The sequence below is a fragment of the Conger conger genome, chromosome 10 (assembly GCF_963514075.1).
Source record: "Conger conger chromosome 10, fConCon1.1, whole genome shotgun sequence".
NCBI lineage: Eukaryota > Metazoa > Chordata > Actinopteri > Anguilliformes > Congridae > Conger > Conger conger.
In genome coordinates, this window is record NC_083769.1 from 10989373 (window position 1) to 11016925 (window position 27553).

General features: G+C 41.2%; 1 protein-coding gene and 1 non-coding gene across 7 annotated transcripts in view; both read left to right on the forward strand.

Annotated features, from left to right (window-relative positions):
* Positions 1-608: 608 nt before the first annotated feature.
* tead3a (TEA domain family member 3 a) overlaps positions 609-27553 on the forward strand; it is an 81806-nt gene continuing 54861 nt past the window's right edge. For 5 of the 6 annotated variants that reach the window (XM_061257073.1, XM_061257072.1, XM_061257075.1 and 2 more), the window contains exons 1-2: positions 15645-15796; positions 16113-16271. The gene's annotated coding sequence lies outside the window, so the exon portion shown is untranslated. Of the gene's footprint in view, positions 730-15644; positions 15797-16112; positions 16272-27553 lie in introns of those variants that run through there. The other variant, XM_061257074.1, reaches the window with a different exon arrangement.
* trnas-gcu (transfer RNA serine (anticodon GCU)) lies at positions 8938-9019 on the forward strand. Its single transcript has one exon. It is a non-coding gene; the product is annotated as a tRNA-Ser (tRNA).

Consider the following 27553-nt stretch of genomic DNA (forward strand, 5'->3'; position numbering starts at 1 on the left):
TGGTTTTGCAGTACACCTGTCAATCTCAGTTTGGCTGCAGAGACTCTTATGAATGACTCACTGGCTTGCCTGTTCTAGCCTACGGCAGTATACTGTTGAAACCAAAAACACCTGCAGTGTAACAACCAGTATAATGAAAGTTCAAACATAGGCTATTCGAACATTAATTCAGAGATACGCCATTACTTAATTGAAACCGGTTACATATAGATACAAACCGCCACTGACATAGAGCAAGATTTTAAAACTTGGAAAACTTGTTGGAGGAGAAATTTGGCACGGTATACGCTAGCAGCGCACCCCTTTAATTTGTATGATGAGTTCTACTGTAGGATGCTTATCATTCCAAGGTGACATATACAGGGAGTTTGCATACGACGTCTGTGAACTGATAATACTGACTTTCAATTACTCAGGTTGGTCAATATTGCATAGCAGTCAGGCTGCTGGACAGTTACTCAAAGTATTTAGTTGACATTTTGTATTTAAACCATCTCCTTACATGGAATGAAATTACATTTTACTTCTTCACAGGCTAGCTGCATCTGTTATCTCATGTACTCTCTCTCTTCTTCTCATTCAAGGCCAGGAGGAGTGAAAGAGAGGGAAAAATAGAAACCCGGACACAAAGATCCCCTTAATGAGCTGTGGAACAGGATGAAAGGGAGAAGAGATGGGAGAAGAATTGCCAAAGAACGACAAAATAGTTCAACAAATTCAGGAAATGAGGTAGCAATCATGTGTGGCGCATTGGTAAATTGAGTCTATGACATGTATTTGTGTGTGTGTGTGTGTGTGTGTGTGTGTGTGTGTGTGTGTGTGTGTGCGTGCGTGCATTCAAGTGTGCAAGTGTTCATATTCTATAGTGTCTGGAATGGGAAGTTACCAGTTGTGAGATTTTATTAGCATTTAATTAATGCATTTTGTGATCAAATATATTTAGCTATGTCTTATAATAATAATAATAATAATAATAATAATAATAATTATTATTATTATTATTATTATTATTACCATTATTATTTATTATTATTATTATTATTATTATTATTATTATTATTATTATTATATTGGGCACTGAAAGAACTTTCAATTCAATTAAGAAATTTAAATTCCAACTGAGCCTGATTCTCTAATATTTTTGGAAGAGTGTTCCATAGTTGTGCTGCATAAAAACAGTAGGCCGTTTCTCTACTTTTTTTTTGCGCATTACCCTTGATATCCCATTCTTGATTTAAGATCCAGTTATTGCAGTTCATGAGAGTATTTCCTTGTGAGTTCTGTGATTCGTCAGGGAGGTGTAGTTCAACATTTAACCAGCAGATGGCAATAATTAAAATGTGAGTTACCAAGCAAGAATTTTCCATTTAGGTTTGGGTTTTGCCAGTGTATGCCCTCCACCAAGATGGGTTCACAGAAAATCATCTTATACATATCTGCTAAAAGCTCAATGAGTACAGCTTGCTACATTGTCTGGTCTTCCATTTCAGTTGCCTTTGTTGTCAGGAGGATTCAGTTTTAAGCAGAGCTGAGCTTTTTAATAATAAGATTTCACCTGTCTGACCATGCCAACAGAGAAGGCAATGTGTGGGTGTGTGTGTGTGAGAGAGAGAGAGAAAGAGAAAGAGAGAGAGGGTGACGACTATGCTCTACTAATTTGTTTCAGCCATGTAGTGTAGTTACACTTAAAGAATGGTAAATGTTTGGCATTTATATAGCACCTTTATCCAAAGCACTGTAAAACAGATGCTTCTCATTCACACACACACTCACACACACCAACGGCGATTGGCTGCCATGCAAGGCACGGACCAGCTCGTCAGGAGCATTTGGGGGTTAAGTGTTTTGCTCAGGGACACTTCAACACAGCCCGGGCCGGGGATTGAACCAGGAACCCTCCAACTGCCAGACAACTGCTCTTACTGCCTGAGCCATGATGCAAAGACAAGGCGGAACTGAAGTTGGAGCAGCACCAGCTTCTGTGATATGACATATGATTTCAGGCTGCATTTATTTTGCTCTTCAAAATGGCAGCTTTAGTTTCTTTTTGCTTGCTTTTTTATACATTTAAAAAACTCATGGCACTGCTGATTTATGTCCTCAGAGAATTCATTTCGATAACAATTTTGTCAAAGGTGCTACAGGTACTGCTTGGAGTTATCTAATACACTCAGTGAGCACTTTGTTGGGTAGACCTGAACACCATCTTGTTAATGCAAATATTTAATCAGCCAATTATGTGGCAGCAACTAAATGCATAAAAGCATGCAAACATAGTCAAGAGGTTCAGCTGTTTTTCAGACCAAATGTCAGAATGGGGAAAAATGTGACCATTGAATGATTATTGGTGCTAGTATCTCACAGAAAACATCCAGTGAGCAGCAGTTCTGCGGGCAGAAATGTGTTTTGTTAATGTGAGACGTCAGAGGAGAATGGCCAGACTGGTCAAAGCTGACAGGAAGGTGACAGTAACGCAAATAACCACACATTACAACAGTGGCACGTAGAAGAGCATCTCAGAAAACACAATGCGTCAAACCTCTTAAGTGGATAGGCTACAGCAGCAGAAGACCAATAAGTTAAAATATAAGTCTAATAAACACCTAATAAAGTGCTCAGTGGAGCTTGGGTTACAGAAGTACTTAAATTCACTTTAATGTAATGCGTCATGAAAAAAAGTATTAATATTTAATGTTTAAATATTAGTCAAAGACAACACGAGTAAACACAAAATGCAGTTTTTAAATTATTATTATTATTAAGGGAGAAAAGAAATCCAAATGGAGCTTTGGGACTCCAGCGAACCACAGTGAGAGCCATTATCCACCAATGGCGAAAACATGGAACAGTGGTGAACCTTCCCAGGAGTGGCCGGCCGACCAAAATTACCCCAAGAGCGCAGCGACGACTCATCCAAGAGGTCACAAAAGACCCCACAACAACATCCAAAGAACATCCAACAGAAAACATCTTGATGATCACCAAGACTTTTGGGGAAATACTCTGTGGTCTGATGAGACAAAAGTTGAACTTTTTGGAAGGTGTGTGTCCCATTACATCTGGCGTAAAAGTAACACTGCATTTCAGAAAAAGAACATCATACCAACAGTAAAATATGGTGGTGGTAGTGTGATGGTCTGGGGCTGTTTTGCTGCTTCAGGACCTGGAAGACTTGCTGTGATAAATGGAACCATGAATTCTGCTGTCTACCAAAAAATCCTGAAGGAGAATGTCCGGCCATCTGTTTGTGACAGTGCTGAAACGAACTTGGATTCTGCAGCAGGACAATGATCCAAAACACACCGGTAACTCCACCTCTGAATGGCTGAAGAAAAACAAAGACTTTGGAGTGGCCTAGTCAAAGTCCTGACCTGAATCCTATTGAGATGCTGTGGCATGACCTTAAAAAGGCGGTTCATGCTCGAAAACCCTCCAATGTGGCTGAATTACAACAATTCTGCAAAGATGAGTGGGCCAAAATTCCTCCACAGCGCTGTAAGAGACTCATTGCAAGTTATCACAAATGCTTGATTGCAGTTGTTGCTGCTAAGGGTGGTGGTTTAGGGGGCAATCACTTTTTCACACAGGGCCATGTAGGTTTGGATTTTTTTTCCTCCCTTAATAATAAAAACCTTCATTTAAAAACTGCATTTTGTGTTTACTTGTGTTGTCTTTGACTAATATTTAACTTTGTTTGATGATCTGAAACATTTAAGTGTGACAAACATGCAAAAAAAAAAGAAATTAGGAAGGGGGCAAACACTTTTTCACACCACTGTATAATATATAGAGACAGTGAAATAGAAATAGAAATCAATGGGGAACAATTCCACCACACAGGGAATGATAACGGGCCACAACTAGTGTCTGAAGAGTTCAAGACATTCATTGAAGAGAACAGTATTTAGCACATCAAGTCTGCACCGTATCACCCAGCTACAAATGGGCTCACTGAAAGATTTGTAAAGACCGTGAAGCAAGCTCTCACATCCATTCAAGGTAAACAGTCCATCAAAAGCTGCCTCAGTGCTTTCCTGTTGTCATACCGAAACACACCTCATGCTGCGACAAAGGTGTCTCCTACCGCGACAACTCCGCGCTCGACTTGACCTCCTGAGACCTAAAAAGACAAGGGAGGTTGTGCACCTTCAACAGAGAGCTCAAGTTGAGAGACAAGCGAAAGCAAAGCTTCGGAGCTTCATAGCTGGATACAGGGTTCTCGCACGGACCTATTCAAAAGGGGTAAAGTGGACACCTGTGACAGTTGTTGCAAAAACAGGTCCAGTGTCATACACCGTAGAAACCAGTAATCATCTCATCTGGAGAAGACACTTTGATGAACTGCTCCACACTTCTGGTTCCTGGTTCCTGTGATGACTCACCTCAGCCAACATCCATTGTTCCAGAGCTGGAGGCCTACCAGGAGCAGTATCCATCACCAGAAGGACCCCAGAAGCAACCGTCAGAAATGTTCTTGGCACACCTAGACCTGCTCAGGTGCCTAACCCAGGCATCACTTCTCTCAAACCAGGATTCATACAGTCCTCACCAACAGACAATGTGACTGACTTGCCTACAGGTCGTACTTACCCCAGAGGAGACAGATGACTGCCTGAAAGACTGTCATTGTAGTCCATAGACTAACCCTTGATATTGGGGCAGAATAATCCCCAGGGTTCAGTCCGGGAATTGAGGTAGTCAACCCGCTTTCCCAAAGTTCTATAGCCTAAACAAGTTTGTTAATGGTTAATTATAGAAGGGAAACTGAGACAGTGAAGTGTTTTACTTTTTGCTAAGGGTAAACTTGTAAACATCAAAAGCAAAGGGTAGGGGAAATGTTGTGTATTGACAGCCTAAGTTTGTCCCTTGTGAGATACCGCCACGCCCCTTTGTGTTACGTGCTTACGTTATTATAATCCTCAGTTCTGTTTGTAACCAAATACGTGCCACAAACAATTCTCCCTGGTCTCACATCATCCTTATTATTAGTTGTTTAGCCTACCAAATGGTAGAACAAGTAGCATATACAACAGCACAGTCTCTGGCTCCAAATTGTACGACATGGCGGCACTGGTGACCTTGATTTGCCTTGATTGCCAAATGGCAATAATGATTTCCTGAGCTTCAAAACTCTTTTCACGAGCCCATGGATAGTCAGTGGGTGACGTAACAGGCACTTGGTCTGTAGTTTTACACAGTCTATGGTCCATCCCTTCTTTACACTGTCTCTAGGCAAGGGCTCTGTCTATCTGACAAGTAGGGTGGCCTGTAGCGTAGTGGTTAAAGTAAATGACTGGGACCTGCACGGTCAGTGGTTCTAATCCCGGTGTAGCCACAATAAGATCCGCACAGATCCGTTGGGCCGTTAAGCAAGGCCCTTAACCCTGCATTGCTCCAGGGGAGGATTATCTCCTGCTTAGTCTCACCAACCGTATGTCGCTCTGGATAAGATCGTCTGCCAAATGCCATTAATGTAATGTAATGTAAAGTTGCTGTCTATCTGTGCATGGGCCACGGTTAGCGGTGCACATACAAACTAGATTTGAGTTGGGATTACATACTTGCTCAAACTACCAGGAGAGCCAGCTACACTCTTCTCCTTTCTATAATTTGTCTATCCAACATTAATCTATTTTAATGATACACAAAAGCTTATACTGATTTTAACATTAATTTGCCACAACCTTGGTTAAGAAGTTCAAGATTTCCCTTTATCTGAGTCGAAGTGGATGGAACTGTAAAATCCCTGTAATGCAGTGCTCTATTGTGCCAAATGCTGAAGTGCTCAACCTTTGTTCTAAAGCTGTTCTGAAATTGGCAGTATAAATGTGGAAGGAGCCATTTTGAGTGTTCTAGCCAGCTCTTTTTGCTCAGGACTTTTATAATTTCACTATTGCACACTGTTGGGGCACATATTCTAAACAGCAACTGAAAAGGGAATACAGCAAGGCATGATACATCGAAGATTAACAGGTCTGGTTTGCGACCCCATTTATTAGGGGTGAGACCATTTCAAAACAAATTACCCTCTTGGAATACCAGTGGACATATTGTGCCAGGCAGTGGGGTTAAAGGGACAGGACAAGACTGGACACTGAAAGTAAACATGGTATCCCATGGCATCACCTCAAGAACAGGATCCTGGAAGAAGAAAAAAAACCTGATGCTCCAAAGCAACTTACAGTTGATTCGACTAAGTCGTGGATAATTCCTCCATAAACAAGCATATAGGGGAATGATAATTTCCATCATAAGATTACACAGTCATACAAAGTTTTGCTATAGCCCTATTCCTGTCCAGACCTTATTAGGGCAAACAAATTGAATTGTGGAAGGTGGGAGGCTTGCTCAGGATTTAATTTAAGGAAAGTTCAAAGAAACATTCAGCTAAAATCTGCTTCACAGCTCTCCAGGTACCACTACATTGCGGAATTATTTGGTTATGTACTTATGTACATGTTCATGTGTTCAGCTATAGGTGCTAAATGTGTTCATATTTGCTCTCACAGACTTGATCACTGATCGTGTTTAAAACCATTTTTCAACTTATCTCATCTTCTGTCCAGCTCTTCTGCAGCTTCACAAATACCTAGAATCCAGTTATAAACGTACGTCAGCCGATGTGTACGTCCTAAAGACCCAGGCACTGAGGTATATACTGTATACACTTGGGTCTCGGGGTCAGCCCCCACACCTCACTTAGTTAGGTACAAGTCACAAGAGACTTCTGAGTTTTAGCACTAAATTTCAAGTCTTATGGGACCTCTGATTACCGAGTTGGGTAACAAGTCTCAAAGGTTTCAAGCAACGGATTCCAAGTCTTAAGGGACCTCTGAGTCCTGAGTTGGGTCGCAAGTCTATCCAGATAGCAAGTCACTCCGGACAGGATTTGTGTCGGTACCGGCTGACTTTGGGCCTGAATCAGGGGAATATCTGGCCCAGAGTCGCTTTTTGTCTGGGCGATGACTGTGTTTCTAGCAACAGACTGAGTTTCTAGCAAGTCCTAAGGGACCTGTGCATACCAAGCCAAATGACTAGATTGCATTTCTAGCAGCAGATGCTGGTGTTAAGCTGCCCAGCACCAAAGCATACTCACCAGGTTATATATAGGCATCTTGTTTCTATAGCAGCTTTTCCCCACTCTTTCTAACAAAAAATTGACTAAACATCCCAGTTGTACATTTTGGAAATTAATAGAGTCAGATAAACTGTTTTCCTGCCTGGGACAGGATTATGATAATATACAGTACATACAATTTCAACAATCTCATTAACTGTATGATATACTTCTCGCTATCATATGAATAATGCCATACAGTATCTCCAGAAGAAGGGTGATATACTCACTGCAGGAAGGCCACAGTAGTGGACACAATGCTGATTTATGTTTAAACATTGATTCTCATTCAATTCTTCTTGCTTCTTGAAGACAGAATGAAATATTCAAAATTAAGTTTCCATATTTCTTAAATAATACTGACTAGTTTGCAGCTGAAAAGAGTACAGTTAAACAACAGCTCTGCTCAAAAACAAATGATGCCAGTCACCTCTTACTGCAGCTCCACAGTCACAGGCAGTCCTGCAATCAGCCAGAGGAGGTCGCTGTTGCACACCAAGACATGGACAGCTCTGCAATCAGCCAGAGGAGGTCGCTGTTGCACACCAAGACATGGACAGCTCTGCAATCAGCCAGAGGAGGTCACTGTTGCACACTGAGACCCAGGCAGTCCTGCAGTCAGCCAGAGGGAGTCACTGTTGCACGCTGAGACATGGACAGACCTGTGGTCGGAATCTCTCCCTCCTTTGGAAATACTACAGGCTTCTGGCAGAAGAAATTTTAACAAAATGAGCAACAGCCCTCAGTGTGGTGACTTAATTAAAACAGTTCATTGCAATAGCAGGATCCTGTTCTTTTAAAGCTATACACCGATCAGTTACAACATTAAAACCACCTGCTTAAACCAGTTTTCTGACATTATATGCTGTAATCTGTATACATTTGTCTATAAACACTTAATATTTCATTATAAGATATGTGTAGCTTTACTTTATATGGCATGAGCAATGTACTTTTCATTTGGATTGTGTAATTAACATTGACATTTACATTTTAATCAATCAGAGTGTGTGATTGTTTGGTGGGCTTCCTGCCATGAACTTGATGTGAATATCCATTCCACTAAGGACATGCCATGTCAGGCCTACAGAGTCTTTATGTGACATGTCTTTATTCATCAGGGCTCATATGTGTTAGCTTTCTGCACAAAGTCTCATATTCTATCTCATATTCTATTTGTGGCTCATCACTCTAGTAACTGAACATTCCACCATTGATTTCAAAATCAGAATTAAGTTAAAATCTGAATGAAAAGTAAAATAATTAAAAATATATGAATGATATCAATAAGAGAATAGCATATGTGTAATAATTAATAATAATAATAATAATATTAATAATAATAATAATAATAATAATAATAATAATAATAATAATAATAATTATTATTATTATTATTATTATTATTGGGATTTGGCAGACGCTCTTATCCATAATAATAATTATAGAATATAATAATTCACAACATTAGTTTTAATCATTAGTTGGTTAGCTTTCAAGTAGTTTTAATCCCAAACCAATGCCAATTTTATTACTTAAAATCGTATCTGGGTTTATTTGGCAACTTAAGACTTTCGCGTAGATCATTAGATTGTTGATGTCTGGGAAGAATCCTATTCCTGTATGAATATTCATATTCATATTCATTGTTTCATTTCAAATCCAATATGCTGCAGAACAGAGCCAAAAGAACAGAAATTGTACCACTGTAACTTTAAGTGGCAAGAGTAAACAGATGCTCTGTGTACTCTGGTGAACCCATCAGTATTACAACATTGCCTTTCAACAACACTGGCTGCAACATCACATCATGGCAGCGTGACGAGGTGGCCGAGTGGTTAAGGCGATGGACTGCTAATCCATTGTGCTCTGCACGCGTGGGTTCGAATCCCATCCTCGTCGGACGAGTGATTTTGGGGTCATCACAACTTGTGTGTGAGATAAGCACCACCATCTTCTGGTTAAAACACTCTGAACTAATTGCGAAGAACTGTTATTTGGAGTCTGTTTCATTCTCCTATAGATGCAAATTCATGCTGCTATCATTAGCTGTCTGTATACCATAGCTTATAATAGCACTTATATATAATTATTTTTGTATTCTGGGTATTCCAGCTGCTAGCCGTGGTATGCTAAGTGGAAAGTTTATGTACTCTTCAAGGGTTCAAGTTGTACAGTTCCAAGTCCTAGATTACACTCCGACTCCCACAATCTCGTCAGTTCTACTACTGAACCCAAATAACATAAGCAGCTGCCACACAAAACAGGTGCCAGTCGCTTACAGCAAACCGTACTGTACTGTATAAAAAACTATTTTTGATATAATCCATAGTCAGATTAATCAAATAGGCCCAAAGCCTTATCTTTGTTGTAGGCTTAGTACATCAAATTGTACTTCCCTCTAGGGCCTTTCAGTGCACTTTTCCCTGGTTATGTGTATACACTTTGTTGTACGTTGCTCTGGATAAGAGCTTCTGCTAAATGGCAATAACATAATGTAATGTATTCTCTAATTGGGTAAACCTCAGCAGTCAAATCTTACATAAGTACTGACCATTGTTCTTGTTTACATCTCCAACTGTTTTCTTAAAGCTCAAGGAGAATAGAAACGTTGCAGAGAGGCTTGAAATGAGCATAGCTCTGTTCCTCAAAAGGTTCTGGGATATGGAGTGCAGAATTTGAAAACGGTAGGATGCTATGTGACTGGTTGCCTGTTGTGGCTGTGCAGATTATTACTGGTGGAGTGCCCTCTCCTGTTTGGGAGTGGAATGGAATGTTTAAAGTATATGAAAGTTCATTGCTTGTTCATTGAACACATTAGGATATTCTATCTGAGAAAATAGAGGCTTCTGGAAAAAGAGGGAATGGTAATTATTATTTTATAATTATATTATTATTATTTTTATTATTTATTTAAATATAAAAATGGACATGGTTTTCTTTTTTGCCTCAGAAGTTGCCAAAGCCCCAGAGAAGGTGGTTTCGTAAGAAGAGGACAATTTTGTGTTCAAGGTTCAACATCTTATTCTTTGACAGTATACAGGGCCATGACTCATGACTGAATTTTTAATTTTATTTATTTTTGATTTTGTGATTAAAAACCCAGATATGTATCCATATATTTAATACAAGTTATATTACATTACATTATAGGTATTTGCCAGATGCTCTTGTCCAGAATGACGTACAACAAAGTGCATACCCATAACCAGGGACAAGTGCGCTGAAGGACCCTAGAGAGAAGTACAGTTTCAAGTGCTAAGTATACAACAAAGATAAGGACTTGGGCCTTGTAGATTCATCTGACAATGGATTATATCTATCAATCTGTTTTTATACACAATGTGAAGAAATGATATACATTTACACTCGAAGAACACTTTATTAGGTATTTATTAGACTTATTTTTTCTACTTATTAAGTCTTCTGCTGCTGTAGCCTATCCACTTAGAGGTTTGATGCAATGTGTGTTCAGAGATGCTTGTCTGCACACCACTGTTGTAATGTGTGGTTATTTGTGTTACTGTTACCCTCCTGTCAGCTTTGACCAGGCTGGCCCTTCTCCTCTGATCTCTCTCATTAACAAGGCGTTTCTGTCTGCAGAACTGCTGCTCACTGATTTTTGTTTTTCGCACAACTCTCTGCAAACGCTAGAGACTACAGTGCATTCGGAAAGTATTCACAGCGCTTCACTTTTTCCACATTTTGTTATGTTACAGCCTTATTCGAAAATTGATTAAATTAATTTATTTCCTCCAAATTCTACACACAATACCCCATAATGTCAACGTGAAAAAAGTTTTTTTGAGATTTTTGCAAATTTATTAAAAATAAAAAACTAAGAAATCACATACATAAAATAAAAAACTAAGAAATCACATACATAAGTACATAAGTATTCACAGCCTTTGCCATGAAGCTCAAAATTGAGGTGCATCCTGTTTCCACTGATCAATCTTGAGATGTTTCTACAGCTTAATTGGAGTCCACCTGTGGTAAATTCAGTTGATTGGACATGATTTGGAAAGGCACACACCTGTAAGGTGTAAGGTCCCACAGTTGACAGTGCATGTCGGAGCACAAACCAAGCATGAAGTCAAAGGAATTGTCTGTAGACAGGACAGGATTGTCTCGAGGCACAAATCTGGGGAAGGGTACAGAAAAATTTCTACTGCTTTGAAGGTCCCAATGAGCACAGTGGCCTCCATCATCCGTAAACGGAAGAAATTCGGAACCACCAGGACTCTTCCTAGAGCTGGCCGCCCGTCTAAACTGAGCAATCGGGGGAGAAGGGCCTTAGTCAGGGAGGTGACCAAGAACCCGATGGTCACTCTGTCAGAACTCCAGCATTCCTCTGTGGAGAGAGGAGAACCTTCCAGAAGGACAACCATCTCATCACCAGACGGAAGCCACTCCTTAGTAAAAGGCACATGGCAGCCCAAATGCAGTTTGCCAAAAGGCACCTGAAGGACTCTCAGACCATGAGAAACAAAATTCTCTGGTCTGATGAGACAAAGATTGAACTCTTTGGCGTGAATGCCAGGCATCATGTTTGGAGGAAACCAGGCACCGCTCATCACCTGGCCAATACCATCCCTACAGTGAAGCATGGTGGTGGCAGCATCATGCTGTGGGGATGTTTTTCAGTGGCAGGAAGTGGAAGACTAGTCAGGATTGAGGGAAAGATGAATGCAGCAATGTACAGAGACATCCTGGATGAAAACCTGCTCCAGAGCGCTCTTGACCTCAGACTGGGGCGACGGTTCATCTTTCAACAGGACAACAACCCTAAGCACACAGCCAAGATATCAAAGGAGTGGCTTCAGGACAACTCTGTGAATGTCCTTGAGTGGCCCAGCCAGAGCCCAGACTTGAATCCGATTGAACATCTCTGGAGAGATCTGAAAATGGCTGTGCACCGACGCTCCCCATCCAACCTGATGGAGTTTGAGAGGTGCTGCAAAGAGGAATGGGCGAAACTTCCCAAAGATAGGTGTGGCAAGCTTGTGGCATCATATTCAAAAAGACTTGAGGCTGTAATTGCTGCCAAAGGTGCATCAAAGTATTGAGCAAAGGCTGTGAATACTTATGTACATGTGATTTCTTAGTTTTTTATTTTAAATAAATTTGCTCAAACTTATTTCATGTTGTCATTATGGGGTGTTGTGTGTAGAATTTTGAGGGAAAAAATGAATTTATTCCATTTTGGAATAAGGCTGTAACATAACAAAATGTGGGAAAAGTGAAGCGCTGTGAATACTTTCCGGATGCACTGTATGGTTGCTGAATATCCCAGGAAATTGGCAGTTTCTGAGGTACTCAAATCACCCTGTCACCCTGGCACCAACAACCATTCCATGGTCAAAGTCACTTCGATCACGTTTTTCCCCCATTCTGATGATTGATGTGAATATTAGCTGAAGCTCCTGATCCATATCTGCGTGATTTTATGCATTGTACTGCTTCCACACAATTGGCTGATTAGATAATCGCATGAATAAGTAGGTGTCCAGTGCCAGAACAGTTCCTAATAAAGTGCTCAGTGAGTGTATATACTGTAGGAAGTTCATTTGGAGAGGTTTTAGACTGTAAAGATGAAGAATCATGCACTCTGCATTTAAAAATGTTTTATAAAGACATAGGTTGCAGACCATTTGGGAGAAGCTGTCCACATGTTTTATACCGTTGCACAAGTGACAAGTGAGTCTCTGGACAACCACCCCCCCAAAAAACTGAGGGCTGTTGTTTTTCAGTTCTGGCACGCGTAGGGACAGAAGAATGAGCTGCCAGAAAAACCGGTCGGGGTTCTTCAGCTGGAAGAGAACGGGCGGGCGTGTAGCAAGCCATGGCTGATCACCGCTGGCTGAACCTACTCCCAGCTCTCCGATGCACGGCTCCGGTGTGGGGAGGCTCGCTCAAACCACCGCTCTCCACAGACACAGGCCATTTCACAACAATGACGTGAGAAGGACTGCACAAGCTATTTCAAAAAGCAGAGGAGCGAAAAAAAAAGGGGAGCGGTCGTTTGCCAGTCGGAGGGTTTGCCGGTTGAATCCCCTGACCTGGGTGTGTCGAAGTGTCCCTGACACCTAACCCTGCCTTGCATGGCAGCCTATCGCTGTTGGTGTGAGTGAGTGTGTGCGAATGGGTGAATGTGAGGCATCAACTGTAAAGGGCTTTGGATAAAAATGCTAAATAAATGCAGTCCATTCAGCAAGTGTTAGGGTTAATTTTATCATGTTGTTTGATAACATTTGAAGTTCTTTTTTTTGGCGAAGAGTATAAGCTCATCAGATTTTGTTTGGGCCTCCCAAAGGTGTAGTACAGCGGTGGCCATGATATGAACACTAAAAACTGAAACTGAAAACAATCAATCAGTATCAATGCAGTAATTTCAAATAGAGAAAAATATAGTTTGATATCTGAAACATATCTGGCTTTAGATTCAGTCAAATGACTTAGTTTAAAAGGTGCTATCACAAGACAACTATATATACAACCAGCCATGTGAAGAGGGGGAGCCCAGGTGCCCAAACACCTGCCCCTTTTGCCCCAAGTGCCGATGTCACGCTTTGATTTGATTAAAGAATAAATAAAACAAAACATTTGTATTAGCATCTTGTAGCCTATAGTATATTCGTCCCTGTCATTCATTTTCATTAATTCATTTTGTAAAATGTATTCTGATGAATAACTGGGTGTTATAAAACGCTTTTTATTTAAGTTTGTGTGCCCTTTCATTTTTAAGCACCTATCGCTCAAAATGTGTCTGCACGGCCCTGCGGTAATAGTATAAGTCATAAGAGCCTATACTGAATTTCATAACCGTTCACATCATAACAGTTAAATCATATTTTGATTATGAAAGAGGATTTCACGTATATTAACGATATACGTCTTTATTTCGTGTACCATGAGCGCAAACAAAGTCATTAGTCCTGCAGATGGCACTGTTGGTGGAGCAGAAACCGTGCTCAAGGAAACGGGCGACACTTGCTGCTTTCCATAATGGTCGTTTGTTCTTGGGCAGCGATCCAAAAATTACATCACGGAGTTTGACTATTGGGGAATCGAAAAAGAGCCGAACCGTGTTTGTGTTTTGCATCGGAATGCATACAAATTCCTCAGGAGTTTCTGGGGAATTCTATCCCTCAGTACAGTCTGAGAATTGTTGATTGAATGCTGCTGTATATGTTGAAAACGTTAGTACTGAACACTTAATGGAATAAAAGAGTAATAGTAATAGTCTGTAATAGTTGATTTAACATCGGTTATTTTGCTGTATTGCTGGTATTATCTAACAGGTTACTTAGAACAGAAGTACTCACATTTCTTCACCCTTCGGACATTTGATCTGAAAAACAGCTTAACCTCTTCACCATGTCTGCATGGTTTTGTGCATTTAGTTGCTGCCACATGATTGGCTGATTAAATATTAGCATTAACAAGTTGGTGTAAAGGTCTACCTAATAAAGTACTCACTGAGTGTTGACTAGGGGTACAATGTGAGTACTTTTGCAGGGACTCATGACCTTTGTCATAACCTTTTTTCTGAGTGTACCAACAACTGAATATAAAAAAAATATTTTTTAAAATACAATCAAGAAAATTTACTATACCTGCTTCGATCTGAGGTAGCCAACTTTTTGTTTGCGAGGTTACGGAAGATAACAGCGATTTATTTTAGGAAGTATCCAGAACTAGGCTAACGTGGCCTGATTGTTGGTCTCTTGTTTGGATATCAGCAGCGACAATGGTCTTTTTTCCCTCAGTCATCATCAGTGTTATACTTTTGCACTCGACTGTTAAATCAAGCCGTTCAAATAAAATGAGGAGATTATATTGTGCTAACGATTTCTTCTTGGGATCTGCTGAACTATAGCCTTTCAGACACTAATTGCTTAGTGTACCTAAATCTACGATTATTTGATTTTACTGCATGGTGTTACAAGTGGTGATCTGATAAACCCAGTCGTTGGTGCGTGTGTCACAGGATATCCGTAGGCTATTCTATAATAATAATAATAATAATAATAATAATAATAATAACAAAGAAGAAGATGCCTATTTGTATTAGTGTGTGCTTATTCGGATGCCTCTTTATTTATTATTGGTGGTTATTAACATATCTTACTTTTAAAATATCGGAACAATTCGCACACTACTGAACTGCTTTAGGTCAATAAACTTGCTCACTGGTACATAGTATGTATTACCTGGAATTAATAAACAGGCTAATCCTGGTCACATGAATATTGTTCTTAATTAGTTTTTAAGGTCAGTAGCATTTTTTTCCTGCAAAAAACATAGCCTTCATAATCGTTAACCAGTCAGTGTGAACAGCCTACGCCTACGATCATTTTTCACTTGTCAAATGATGGGTAACTCGAAAGTACTGCCCTGTATTTTCAAACTCGTGGGGGTGGAGATTTCAGCACAGTGTCTGCCCCCAACTTTGTTGATTGACGCAAGGCCATGGCTCCTCCTTGAAAGTTTTTTTCTTCGTTTTTCAGTGTCGTGCGTTGATTTCATACCAAAGTCATACTTTACATTCCACCTTTACTGTCAAACCCGGAGAAATATTTATTGAAAACAAAAAGGCGCCTGATAAATAAACAGTTTAAATGAGTAAACTTTTAACTTGCGCTCGAAAAGGCTGAACTGGGAATCAAGCAAAAGGTGAGTCTTTATAGCTAAATACGGTTTCTTTGTCTGAGTGGGTTTGTGAAGTTTCATGCAGTTGCTGCTCGCTTGAAGTTTTCAGATCTTTGTCATTTTTTGCATTTTTCCGCGGAACTCCCAGAGTTGGGGAGGGAAGAAAACTATTATGATTGATTTTTTTGCCCTTCTTTCTCTCCTTCTGTGTATGCACTGCTTGATATGTAACCCACTCTTTAAATTTTAGATTTAGTATTATCCTTGGTTTTATTAGCATTTTTGCCATTGTTGATCCTACCAAGAAGTTAAACATTATGCCTCTCTGTGTTACCCGCAGCTTCTTGAAACGCCGCTTCAGACTTCCCAAAACTTTTTTAGGGGAGAGGAGATCTTTATTTTTGCCCCGGGATCAATTGAAGGCGAAAACGAAAATAAGAAAACGTGGATTGCTGAAGTAAACCCGATTCCTTTAACCACCATCTCAATAATCTTATAGGTAAGAAAAAACAATGTACGCCAATGCATCAAGATAGTTACCAACGTGAAGTTGATGTTTCAGCATTTCTTTGCATCAGAAAAAAAATCTATGGTTTAATCTTAAAATGTACCTTATACCTCATGATGCTTATGCACGTGTGATTTTTTTAAAGTACGCTACTTTGTTGCTCACGAAACTTATTGAGCGAGTTGTGTTCCCGACTTTTTTGTCCTCCGCCCTTTTGCTTATGTCCCAGAATCAATCACAGCATCGAATATATTAGTTTTTCCTTTTACACCCCCCCCCCTAAAAAAAAAAGGATACTTCGTGTGTTTAGTTAGCCTACCATCCAGTCATGACTGATTGAAGGTAGCCTACATGTTGATGGACCCAAAGTTTTGGTTAATGCGCACAATTTAATTCAAAACCCATTTTATACATTTGTGTATAGTCTACGTCATTATATTCGATCGTAATTTCATATAGCCTGCCGCACGTAATTTAAACTTTCCGAGATCAGAATATGTTCTTTCAAACGCAAGTGGACTGCAAGTGGATGTAGTTTTGATCGCGACACTTGACATCGTGGTGTTTAAGACGCAAAATATTTCCCCGTGTTTCCTTTTCTTGGCCAAAAAAAGCAAGATGAATGAAGGTGAACGAAAATAGTCGTCGAGGGCGGATTAAGAATGGGGAAATATCGAGGCAACGGGGTGAGGGGGGCAAAGAGAGCGTTTGCAGTGATCTTAGCATGTTGCAGCACAAATAGCGGCGATATAATTATCCCAACATGATTTGGTAATGTTGACAGAGCGAGGAATCCGTTTCCCTTCCTTGTGGAAGTGGCCGGTTCTGATTTCCTCACCGTACTGAAAAAGTGTAAAAGGGAGGGAGATGGGATTTTAGGAACAAAAGGCAACGACTTCCTCTGAGGCTCAATCAGTTTATCATCACCTCCCCCCTCCCACCCCTCCGCCGCCTTGCTCAATCGTATCTACTTAAACTTTCACTGGGATTCTTTGTAAACTTCCCAGTCTGAAGACTGAGAACGTGAATTGCGTTCCACATTACTGCTCAGGGGAAAGGTTTTGAAGAACACTAAAGCACATATGAACATACAGCTATGAACCAACTCTCAGGGTCATGTCAAATAATGATCTTGAAGTTTACTTTACAGATTTGTGTTAATTTTGTACTTATTATTTAATAAATATATTTAGTAAGCTATTTACTCAATATTGCATAATTAATTGTTCTTCATAAAACCCTGATACTACTTAAATATGGTAGTAAAGTGTATCAACATTTTTAATAAGAAAAAGAAATACTAAGCAAAAATAAATTGTCGCCCAAATACTGCCTGTTGTTTGTTAAATTGAAAATAACATTCACAGAAACTAAGGAGATTACGATTTTTTTTCCAGTATATTTTTTTATGCCCCCTCCTACACACACACACACACACACACACACACACACACGCACACACGCGCACGCACACACACACACACACACACACACACACATGTATGCACAGACACACACACACACACACACACATACCTCTTCTGTTGCCGTCCATGGACCACATTATCTAAACAGTCTCTGTTCCGTCCAGCAGGACTGCTGTAATGTGACAGGTTTATTGTGTGGTCAGTCAGGATTGTGGCCCTTTCACAGATCTTTGACCAGCTGTTTGACTCGCCTGGTGTCAAGCAACTTTACAACAATAAAGCACAGGAAGAGCTGTATGAGTAATCAGTCCTCAGGCATCTAGTCCCAAATCGTAAACCTACTTAAGGTTTACCTCCAGGCTGGTCGACGGACTGCCTGTTTAACTCAAGAGATGTGTAGAGCAGTTTGTTTTTTGCCGTTTCCTCAAAATGGGTTCCAGTTGGGTGTTGAAGAAAACAACAATGGCACGAAAACGGGAAAAAAAAAATGGGATGAAAGCAGGCAACAAGAGTTAATGACTTTATGAAAACCATTCTTCTTCCATGTAGACAAGTGAATGGAATGTATTGATATGATTGTTGATTGAACAATTAACATTTTTAAAATTTGGTTGTATTTCCATTTTTTTCCCCAAATTTATGTCGTACCTGTTTTGAGAGGTCCTGTCTGTAGAACCCACAAGTGATCTGATTCCTGGTTTAATGAATTTGGAAAATTCTGGAATGTACTTTCCTTTTGCAGGCAGTGCCTTTCGGCCTGCATTAAATTCCGAGCCTTCACTGTTAAAGTGAGTGTATCCACAAGGTAAGTGGTACCAAGTGTAAAAATTCAGAGAACAGAAAGTTAATTTGTTTCAGTTTTTATGTAAGTTAAAACAAATCAAATCATTTTTCTGCAAGATCGGTTGCCAGCTTTTGAATGTTATTTGTTTTATGTAAGTTAAAACAAATCAAGCCATTATCTGCAGTTCACTTGCCAACTTTTGAATGTTTCTATTCAAATGCAAATGGAGCTAAACATGTTTCCGAAAGTTAACCAAGTTGTCTTAAGAATCAATCAGCTATCACTATTTTCTATGCCACACCTTTTTTCATGAGAACACATCTTTTGGTCTGACCTGACAGACAGGTGTAGTCAAGCTTTTCCAGTTCTAAATTCCTTTGAGCGTTGAAAGGAACATTTTTGCCACCTGTAAATTTGTGTTACTGTGACTGCTTGCCGACCAGGCTTTGGCATTTATAGCCTTTACTGCAAAGAGGTGGTTTGTTAGAACTTGTTGGAAGAACCTCTGTTATTGTTTACCATGTATAATGCATTCAATTCATTCTCTGTGTATAAACGGCTCATATAATTACAAAAGCTGCCATCTTTGTTCATTACTAGGGTGGAAAAATGGAACAATCATCGTTTCATCATGGCTCATTTTTATTCTCACAAAGACCACCTTAAAAGTATTACTGCATATCGATACATAATTGGAAAAGAAAAATTATGTGGGTTATAATAATTCAGCAAAGAAGGTGGCAATTGTTAATGCATTTAAAGGTTAAATTAAATGGGGGGGGGGGGGGGGGGGTTCTGGGTGTGGTGTCTGGCGAGTAAGACCTAGGGCCAGGATTTAGCCAGTGGGGTGACTGTGATGTTTGGGCTGGTGGGGTGGCGTGGGGTGGGGTGGTTTCCCCATTGAAAGCCTCACTGCAGTGGTTGTTTCATTTCCACCAGGAGGATCTGAGGGGGGGTGGGGGGGGGGGGGGGTGCTCTTCATTGCGCCTGTCGCTCCTGACTCCTCCACATGAGCCGGGGATTATGGGGGATTTAGCAGGAGATGGGCTTTTAAACAAAGGCCTGCCAGGGGCCTCTCTTTACTGGGAAAGGTCAGGGGGAGCTCGACTGATCTTTGCCCTTTGCCCTTTGATCCCTCTCCCTCCCGCCACCGCACCTTTCCGCCGGCCGCCCTGACTCACGAGGGGCTGCAGAGCCGCGGTCTTCCCGGGGGCCGCCCAGCACCGTGTCGCCCGGGGTCTGGGGGCCGGGGCAGCGGCGGCCCGCTCTCCAGCGAACGCCACGCACGCCGATTACAAATGACCGTCAGTCACAGTCTGCTCACCGAGGCTCGGGGGTCACAGCTGTTCAGCTGTCCATATGAAACTGCAGATTTCCTCATGCACCCTGCCGTTCCGTATTTATTAATCATAATAAATGATTAATTGATTTCTGTGCGCATAGCGTGCACTCCTCAATCAACAGTGACAAAGTGTAGTTTGGTTTTGAAAGTGAACATGTATAAATTGTTTGTTCTTGCAAAGCTTTATGATTAGATTGAATGTAGCGGTACCTTGTGGAGTGCTTTGTTTGTCAATTGTAATATGCTGTGTTCTGCACATGTATAGAGTTTCTCTATTAAAGCTTGCAAGGGGAAAATCCCATATTTTTGCATCAAATGTTCAAAATAAATCATTTGAAATTATTTTTTATTTCTGTGTATTCTAAGATGAACTACACTTTACACATAGTATTGGTGACAGTCTGGCTTATTTTCTAGCCTGTGTAATACAGCATATTTATCAAAAAATGTTGCCTCAAAAACTTTTTACACAGGATATTAATATATTCTTGTAAAAGATGTGAGGCTGAATCGATCGGTGACTAGGCTTTTTCCTAGAATGGAAATTAATACAACTGTTTTTATCAGTTTTTTTATAGTTCGATAACATTTTTTTGTTATGTTATGTATTTTGTAGAGCAGTCTCGATTCTCCCGTGTTCTTCATCGTCTGTCTGAAGGGTAAGGAAAACAAACGAAGGCGAGATGGAAGTGTTTTTGTAAGGGTTGGCTGTGAAGTTTCAAACCGGTCTGCAAGCACGACCAGTGTGTTCTCTGACATCATACCTTTAAATAGCTCCCCGGTTATTTCTGCGCTGTTGTTCCTGCAGGCTAGACGACCTTTGACAGATTGTAGTCTTAATTAAAACCGAGACTACGTGACAAAATCCAATGAGTTTCCCCAGCCCTTGTAATTTACATTGTCAGTTACCGTGACTTAATGACAGCTGGTGTTGACTGACTCCTTAGTTTCTGTGAAAATTCTCTCTCTCAAGCTTCTGTTTTTTATGTATTTTATGTATCTAGGCTATTAGTCAGAATTCTTGGGAAAACAAGTCCCTAATCAGTAATTGTTGAAATATGTTTGTATTCGGTCACCGTATGGTCATGCCTGCGGTGGAGGGCGAAAATCAAAATGGCAGCTGAATGTGGTCTGGGGAGATGACTGGCTTTTCGTATATGTTTTAAGGTGGTTAGATATCTCTTTGTTCCCGGACCGGCCTGATGCAATACGTCTCGTACTCATTTCCTCTCAGGAGCGGAGGCTGACGTCTGTGACGGATTCCGGCAGGTTGCAGTGTAGATGGAGCGTGTTTATATTGCCGTGGTGAAGGCTTTGTGCTTCTGGCTCTGCTCCTGCCTCAGGGGCCTTCCACATATGTTGTAGATGAAAGCGAGAGTAGGCCGGTGATATAAAACTTTAGTGTATCCTGGCCCATATACCCTGGTGTAAAATGCAGCTATGACTTGCTTGACATTACCAGCTACCAGCTGTTTCACTACATAGCTTGAGGTGGTCAAACCATGTTGAGTATGGAGCTGGTCTGAACCGGTCAACCAGCTACCAGCTGTTTTCAAAACCTAGCTTGAGCCGGTCAAACGATGTTGAGTATGGAGCTGGTCTGAACCGGTCGACTAGCTATGAGCTGTTTCAAAACCTAGCTTGAGCTGGTCAAACCATGTTGAGTATAGAGCTGGAATGAACTGGTCAACCAGCTGCCAGATCAAGCCAAACCTAGCTTGAGCTGTTTTGTACCCGTCATTGCTTTTACAGAGGCAGCTGAGGATCCCTTCATGAGGTGTCTTCACAAAATGCCAGCTTGAAAACTTGACACGTGGGCGGTGTAAATTTAATGAATTGGGGACTGTTGCCCGTAATTGTATCAACTGAATGGTTTTGGAATTCTCTTTAAAATGTGCACAAAAGATGAGAGTGCGAGATGGAACGAGGGAGAGGCGATGTCTCGTGGGAAGGCGTATATACAGTATTTCAGTGCGTTGTTCGCCCTTGGCTGTCCTTTGACATGAAAAACATCAACATTCTAATAGCCTGATTGATAGGTGGCAATGACATGTGAATCTACATGCACTGTGTGATTTTATGTGTGCATTTTCTATAGCATCCCAGGAATAAAAGCCAGACTAAAACAGGATGAGCAGATCTTGTAACTGAGATGCCTTCTGAATTACTGTGGCAAAAATTTTAGGTTTTCGTGCAACCTTTTAGTGTGGTGATGTTGTCTAGTTCAGGAACCTATGATTTGTTTAGTTTTTTTGGACCCTCCTGGTTTGTTTGCAGTTATACTGAGAGGAGCCACAAACTATAAATAATAAATATGGCATGACTCAATTCAAGCTCTTGGGATAAAAACACTGTTGCCAACGATTTTGACTGCACTTTTTCTCAGAGTACTGTGTACAGTATCAGGTGTTTTTTTTATCCAATCAGTTGCCTTTTGGTCAGTGACATTGATAAAGCACGCACACTTGTATCGACACTAATGTTATCTAACTTTTCTGAGATTGTCATTTCATGTCCTGCAGTCACTATGCACTGGCACAATCGGCAGGAGAAACCAATGCATCACTGGCAAATTCTAAAGGTCTCAAGAATTCTAATATTAGACTTTGATGGCGAAGACAAAATCTGGAAGGAATTAACATTCTGCTCCGCAGACAGATTCACTTTGGTGTACACTGGAGAAAAGTAAGAGCCTCCCTCAAACCAGAGGGCTTTCTTACAGCAGTGAATCAACAGGATCTGTGTGTATTTCTTGGCTGCATTGTTTTATATTTGTACTTCTTAACCATTGAATGTACTTGATGGCAAATGTAATGAATTCTTTGGCCAAAAATGTTTTTAGGCCTTTTCCTATGGTGGACTCTTCATTGGATTCAAGTTTAAATTAATCAATAAATGACCCATTCCATATGAGCTTACTTCAAATGTTGAAGTCTGTACGTGAAGTGCTGTTAGAAATGCAAACTTGTCCTGTTTAATGTGGTAAGGGCACTGTGCTAACCTGAGGAGCATGTTCTAGGGCCCGTACTGTTTAGTACAAACCCCTTGTAGCATAAGTTTATCATGAGCAGTCCTATTATATTCGCTAACTATTTGCAATGGCTTGTATGTAATGACTGTTGAGGGAATAGCTAACAGCATTTCACAGAACTTGAGGTCTGATGCCCTAGAAGATAGTCAATGTATGTTTTCCCTTTGCAAATAGGAAGTACTATTTCACACTTTTGGCATTCTTCTCCTAGGTGGTAAATGGTTGGCATTTATATAGCGCCTTTATCCAAAGCGCTGTACAGTAGATGCTTCTCATTCACCCATTCATACACACACTCACACACCATCGGCGATTGGCTGCCATGCAAGGCGCCGACCAGCTCGTCAGGACCATTTGGGGGTTAGATGTCTTGCTCAGGGACACTTCGACACAGCCCAGGCGAGGGATCGCAACCAGCAACCCTCCGACTGCCAGACGACTGTTCTTGCTGCCTGAGCCATGTCGCCCCCAAATAATAAATATGGCACAAAAATGGAAGGCAATATTGACAGAGTAGGAATTCTAATTCGATTTGATGACCTGTGTCCATTGAAAGAGGTTGCAAATTTGTGATTGTAGGAAGAAAATATAGAGCAGGATGATTGGTATTATTGTTGGAAGGACTTCGTCTGCATTATATACTGTAAAATGACCACCAAATCAAATCATGTGACAAAAAGTGAGTTTAATACCTTTTCTTTTTTGTATGGGGATGTTTTGGATTGAAAGTAACCACACTCTCCTCTCTTTCAGAGCAGAGCGCTGACATTATTATTCAGATGAAATAGCTTTTATGATTTTTAGCAATGATTTATGGAAAACGGTGATGACCACTTGCTTACAGCTTTGGCCACGGTTTATCTAAAATGGATGCCAATAGCATGACCGATTATAATATTTTTGCAGGTGTCTCTTTACTGCTCTCTCGTACTACAAATACACTATATTTTGAATTAAAATCAAAGTTCAAATTTTGAACTTTTTTCCCAACATTTTCACTTTCAAAAGCCCGGGCCAAGGTGCCTTTCGCTGTTGCCCGTGCTTGCGTTACTCTGGGTAGAGGGCATTCATATCGCTCCTCGCTCAGTGGAGCACCAAATGCTGCATCCCTAGGGCTGTGAAATTCAAAGTAATGAAAACGGCCATCTGTTATTCATTTGGCCAATACTTCAGCATTTTTGGTTAACCAAACACAATAACGAAAATGAGAGGGTGTATGTTGTTCGGATTCATTGTTTTGTGCACAAGGCTGCGATGCCATTGCCGTGGGGTAGAAAGATCCATCGTGGCCTGGGAGCCTCAAAATTAATAGCGTTTACGTTTGCATATATATGCGTGCAGAGCTCTTCCTAAGGCTGTAGCGCAGTAAAATCATTTTTGCGTCCTCTTATTCAAAAGCCAGATGGTTTGTAATAACAAAACAAAAAAACGGATAGAAAATACTGTCCTTAAATACTTAGGTTGTATCCTCAACACCTTTAAGCGTCTTGTGCCGAATCCTCAATAGGAAATGGGCCTGACGTCCATTTGTGCCACGGTTTGTGGCATCTTGACACTTGGCGCAAATGTGCGTCCAAATGGTCACGATTTCCCCGCCCTACTGTAAACAGTGGTTTGAGCAAACAAGACCGGTGTCCTGTGCTTGGGCTGTAGTGAGCCGCAGCAGTGTTGAGGACTGTAAGTTTGCCAGGGCAGAGAAGCCTCCAGTCCTGTTCTTTCACCAGGGTGTTTGCTGAAGGCCACCATCTTAGAAGAAGGCCTATGCTTGTCCCTGTCAATCACGGGTACGTCCTCCCACCCTATCTGTTCAAGTTTAGCCAGTTGTACATGTATGTATTGTACGCACTTGGAAGATGTGTGTACCGAAGTAGACATTTTGTATTATTATGTGCGTCTTAGTTGTTATTGTGTCGGTTTGTCATACAGGTTTTGCTAAAGTGCTCTTTACCCCGTGTAAACTGACTTACTGGAGCCCAGGTGACCTGCACAGGAAAGCCGTGTATTTTGATATGAAGAAAGTGTTCTTCCTTCTCCCTCCAGTACTCTGACAGACATTCAAAAGACATTCAGTTTTTCTACAGCCCCCTTTTCCATTCTTCCTGAAATAAATACAACAAAAAAAAAAAAAAGAAGAGGCAGGTTTTTTGAAGGAATGTTTTCCCCTTGGCATTTTCCGCGCAAGTCGTTCTGCGGAGCATAGCGTTGGCTGGATGTTTTCATGATAATTGACAGGATCATTTTCATAATCAAACCCATATTCTTGGTATAAATGTTTTTTGTACAAGGAAATATTTTATGTACAAACAACACAGTTACCAAAAACCAGCAAGTAATGTTTATAGAATGTTCCGATAGCATTTATTCAGGTCATGCAGAAGACACATGAGTATGAACCTAATGTAATTCTTTGCTCTGCGACAGCGCTAATTTTGGATTGATCTTTTGTTTGCATCATAGCGTTCTTGCTAATGTGTTACAAAGTTGACAACTGCCTAAGCTTTGTTGCTGGTATATATATTCTTATTCCCCCCTGGTTTCTGCACTTCTGCGTCATCCCATTGTCTCATCAAAATGGAAACAACTCTCAACTGAGTTTGACCCATACATTCCCATTTGCTATTTTGCTAACAGAATCGTTCTTTCATCGCATGTTTTTCAGTACTTGTGTGCTGATAATAAAATGATGGAGGAAGTTCTGTCCTTGCGTTCTAGGTCGGATGAGTCCTTGTGTTCAGCAGCTTGCTGTTATGCAGAATGGGCAACGGTGTGCCCATTTCTCAACCGTTTTTGGTTGGAGTTGTTTTGATGCTCATTCCAGATGGCAGTTTCTGAAAACCCAATCCTAACCACCACCCCTACTGGCCCTACCTTTCTGATTTGGAACCCAGAGTGGAGTCTTGACTCTAAACCTCATTCAACACAAGACCATGGACCACTTCAGCTGCTAACGAAAAGATTTTTGTTTTCGGTGTCGGTTTCCGGTTCTTTCCTTCCACCAGAAAGGGTCTGGAGGCCTCTTCATGGAGGCTTGTTGACCCTGATCGCTGCAGTCCCTCTTTTTCTTTTTGACGAAGCGTAACTTGAGTGGTTGTCCTGGCAGATGAGTGCCCTTCTCAGTCCTCCTCAGCCCCTCGCTGGGCTCTAATGAGAGCTCTCGAGGTAAGGGGACACCCCCTTCTCTCCCTCTCTGCTGATGGATGGACCAACAGGGGCACGCAGGGAGCCTTTTGGTGCTCCCCTGCATCAGGCGGGGGGACATTTGGGCGGACACGGGAGGCACTCCTCCGGCGGTGGAGGGTCCGGTCCGTCCTGAGGTGTCCGGAAATTTTCTGAGATGTTTCTCTCGCAGCAGGGTTTTGGGACTGGTCCTGGTGGACCAAAGTGACTTCAGGCTGTTTTGTGGTTTCCTTTCCGTCTGTAGCCAATAAGGTGTGTGAGTCAAGCTAATCGGTCACTTAAATGCAGCGATTAAGCTGAAACAGCAGACCGTACGTTTACTGCCCAACGGGAATGGAGTTTGTGGGTCTGCTTTGTGATTTCCCAAAGGGCGGTAGGTTCAGGTAGGGCTGGCTGGAGGACTTCAGAGACAGATTTGCAGTCCACTCTTCCCAGCCCCTTCCTTATTGATCACTAGCCATATCCATTTTGATAATGAGACAATGGTATGTTGCAGAAGTGCAGAAACCGGGGGGTTTCTGCACTTCTGCCACGTATATACGCCAGAAACGAAGCTTAGGCAATTGTCAACTTTGTAACACATTAGCAAGGACGTTATGATGCTGTAGCTGTGCGATGAATTACATTAGGTTCAACTGCGTGAATCCCTCCCCTGCATGATTGACAAGCACAAGATGGCTTCCCCTCGAGTGGAGTGCATCTGTGCACAGGGCTACAAGCATCCCCAGGCTGTATCGCTTCCACACGCTGGTCTCAGCACACGTCTAATCGATATGTCTTTTGGGCCTGGCAGGATTCAGTGTAGACCGTTCCCCGCTTTTTAAAGAACCAATCCCGGGAACGTCTGGGGCGAGTGCTTCTAAACCTCGCCTGGAAAATATTAGGAAACGAAAACTTGCTGAATCAGGCTGTAAAATAAGCATTATGGCATATGCTTAGATTTTTTTTTCCCCTCACTCTGTGGTCTTTGCCTGTGTCAGCCAGATCGTGGTTTAACTGTATATGTCCGTGATTTGAAATTTGTTTAAACACAATGGCATTGCTACAGGTTGAGCGAGTTGTTTATTTTGTATGATGATAATGAGACTGTGGGGAAACCATTTTGTAATGCGACAGCCGGCTGGTAATTATGGAGTGTGTAAGCTTGAGTGGATTTTTTGGTGGCATGCTTGTTACGGAGAACACCATGGCCACGCTTTCCGAAAAATGAGCTCCTTTGTCCATCCTGAATTTTCTTTTAATGAGCAACAACTTTGTGGTCTTTGTATCAGAGCTAGCATTATTTTAGAGCCCGTTTGCGAACCAATATTGGCTGGTACTTTGTACTTAACAGTAGGGAGTGGGTTTCTTCAAATGTAGCGAAGTGATTGTGAAACAGTTTCATAGTGTTGTGCAGTGCTTGCTACCAAACGTGTCTTATTTGAATAGAGTGGGTGTCTGGTAGTGTGTATATTTTGTAGGGAAAGGTGAGAATATGTGTGTTCATATTCGGTTCAGAACTCATTGTCAGTG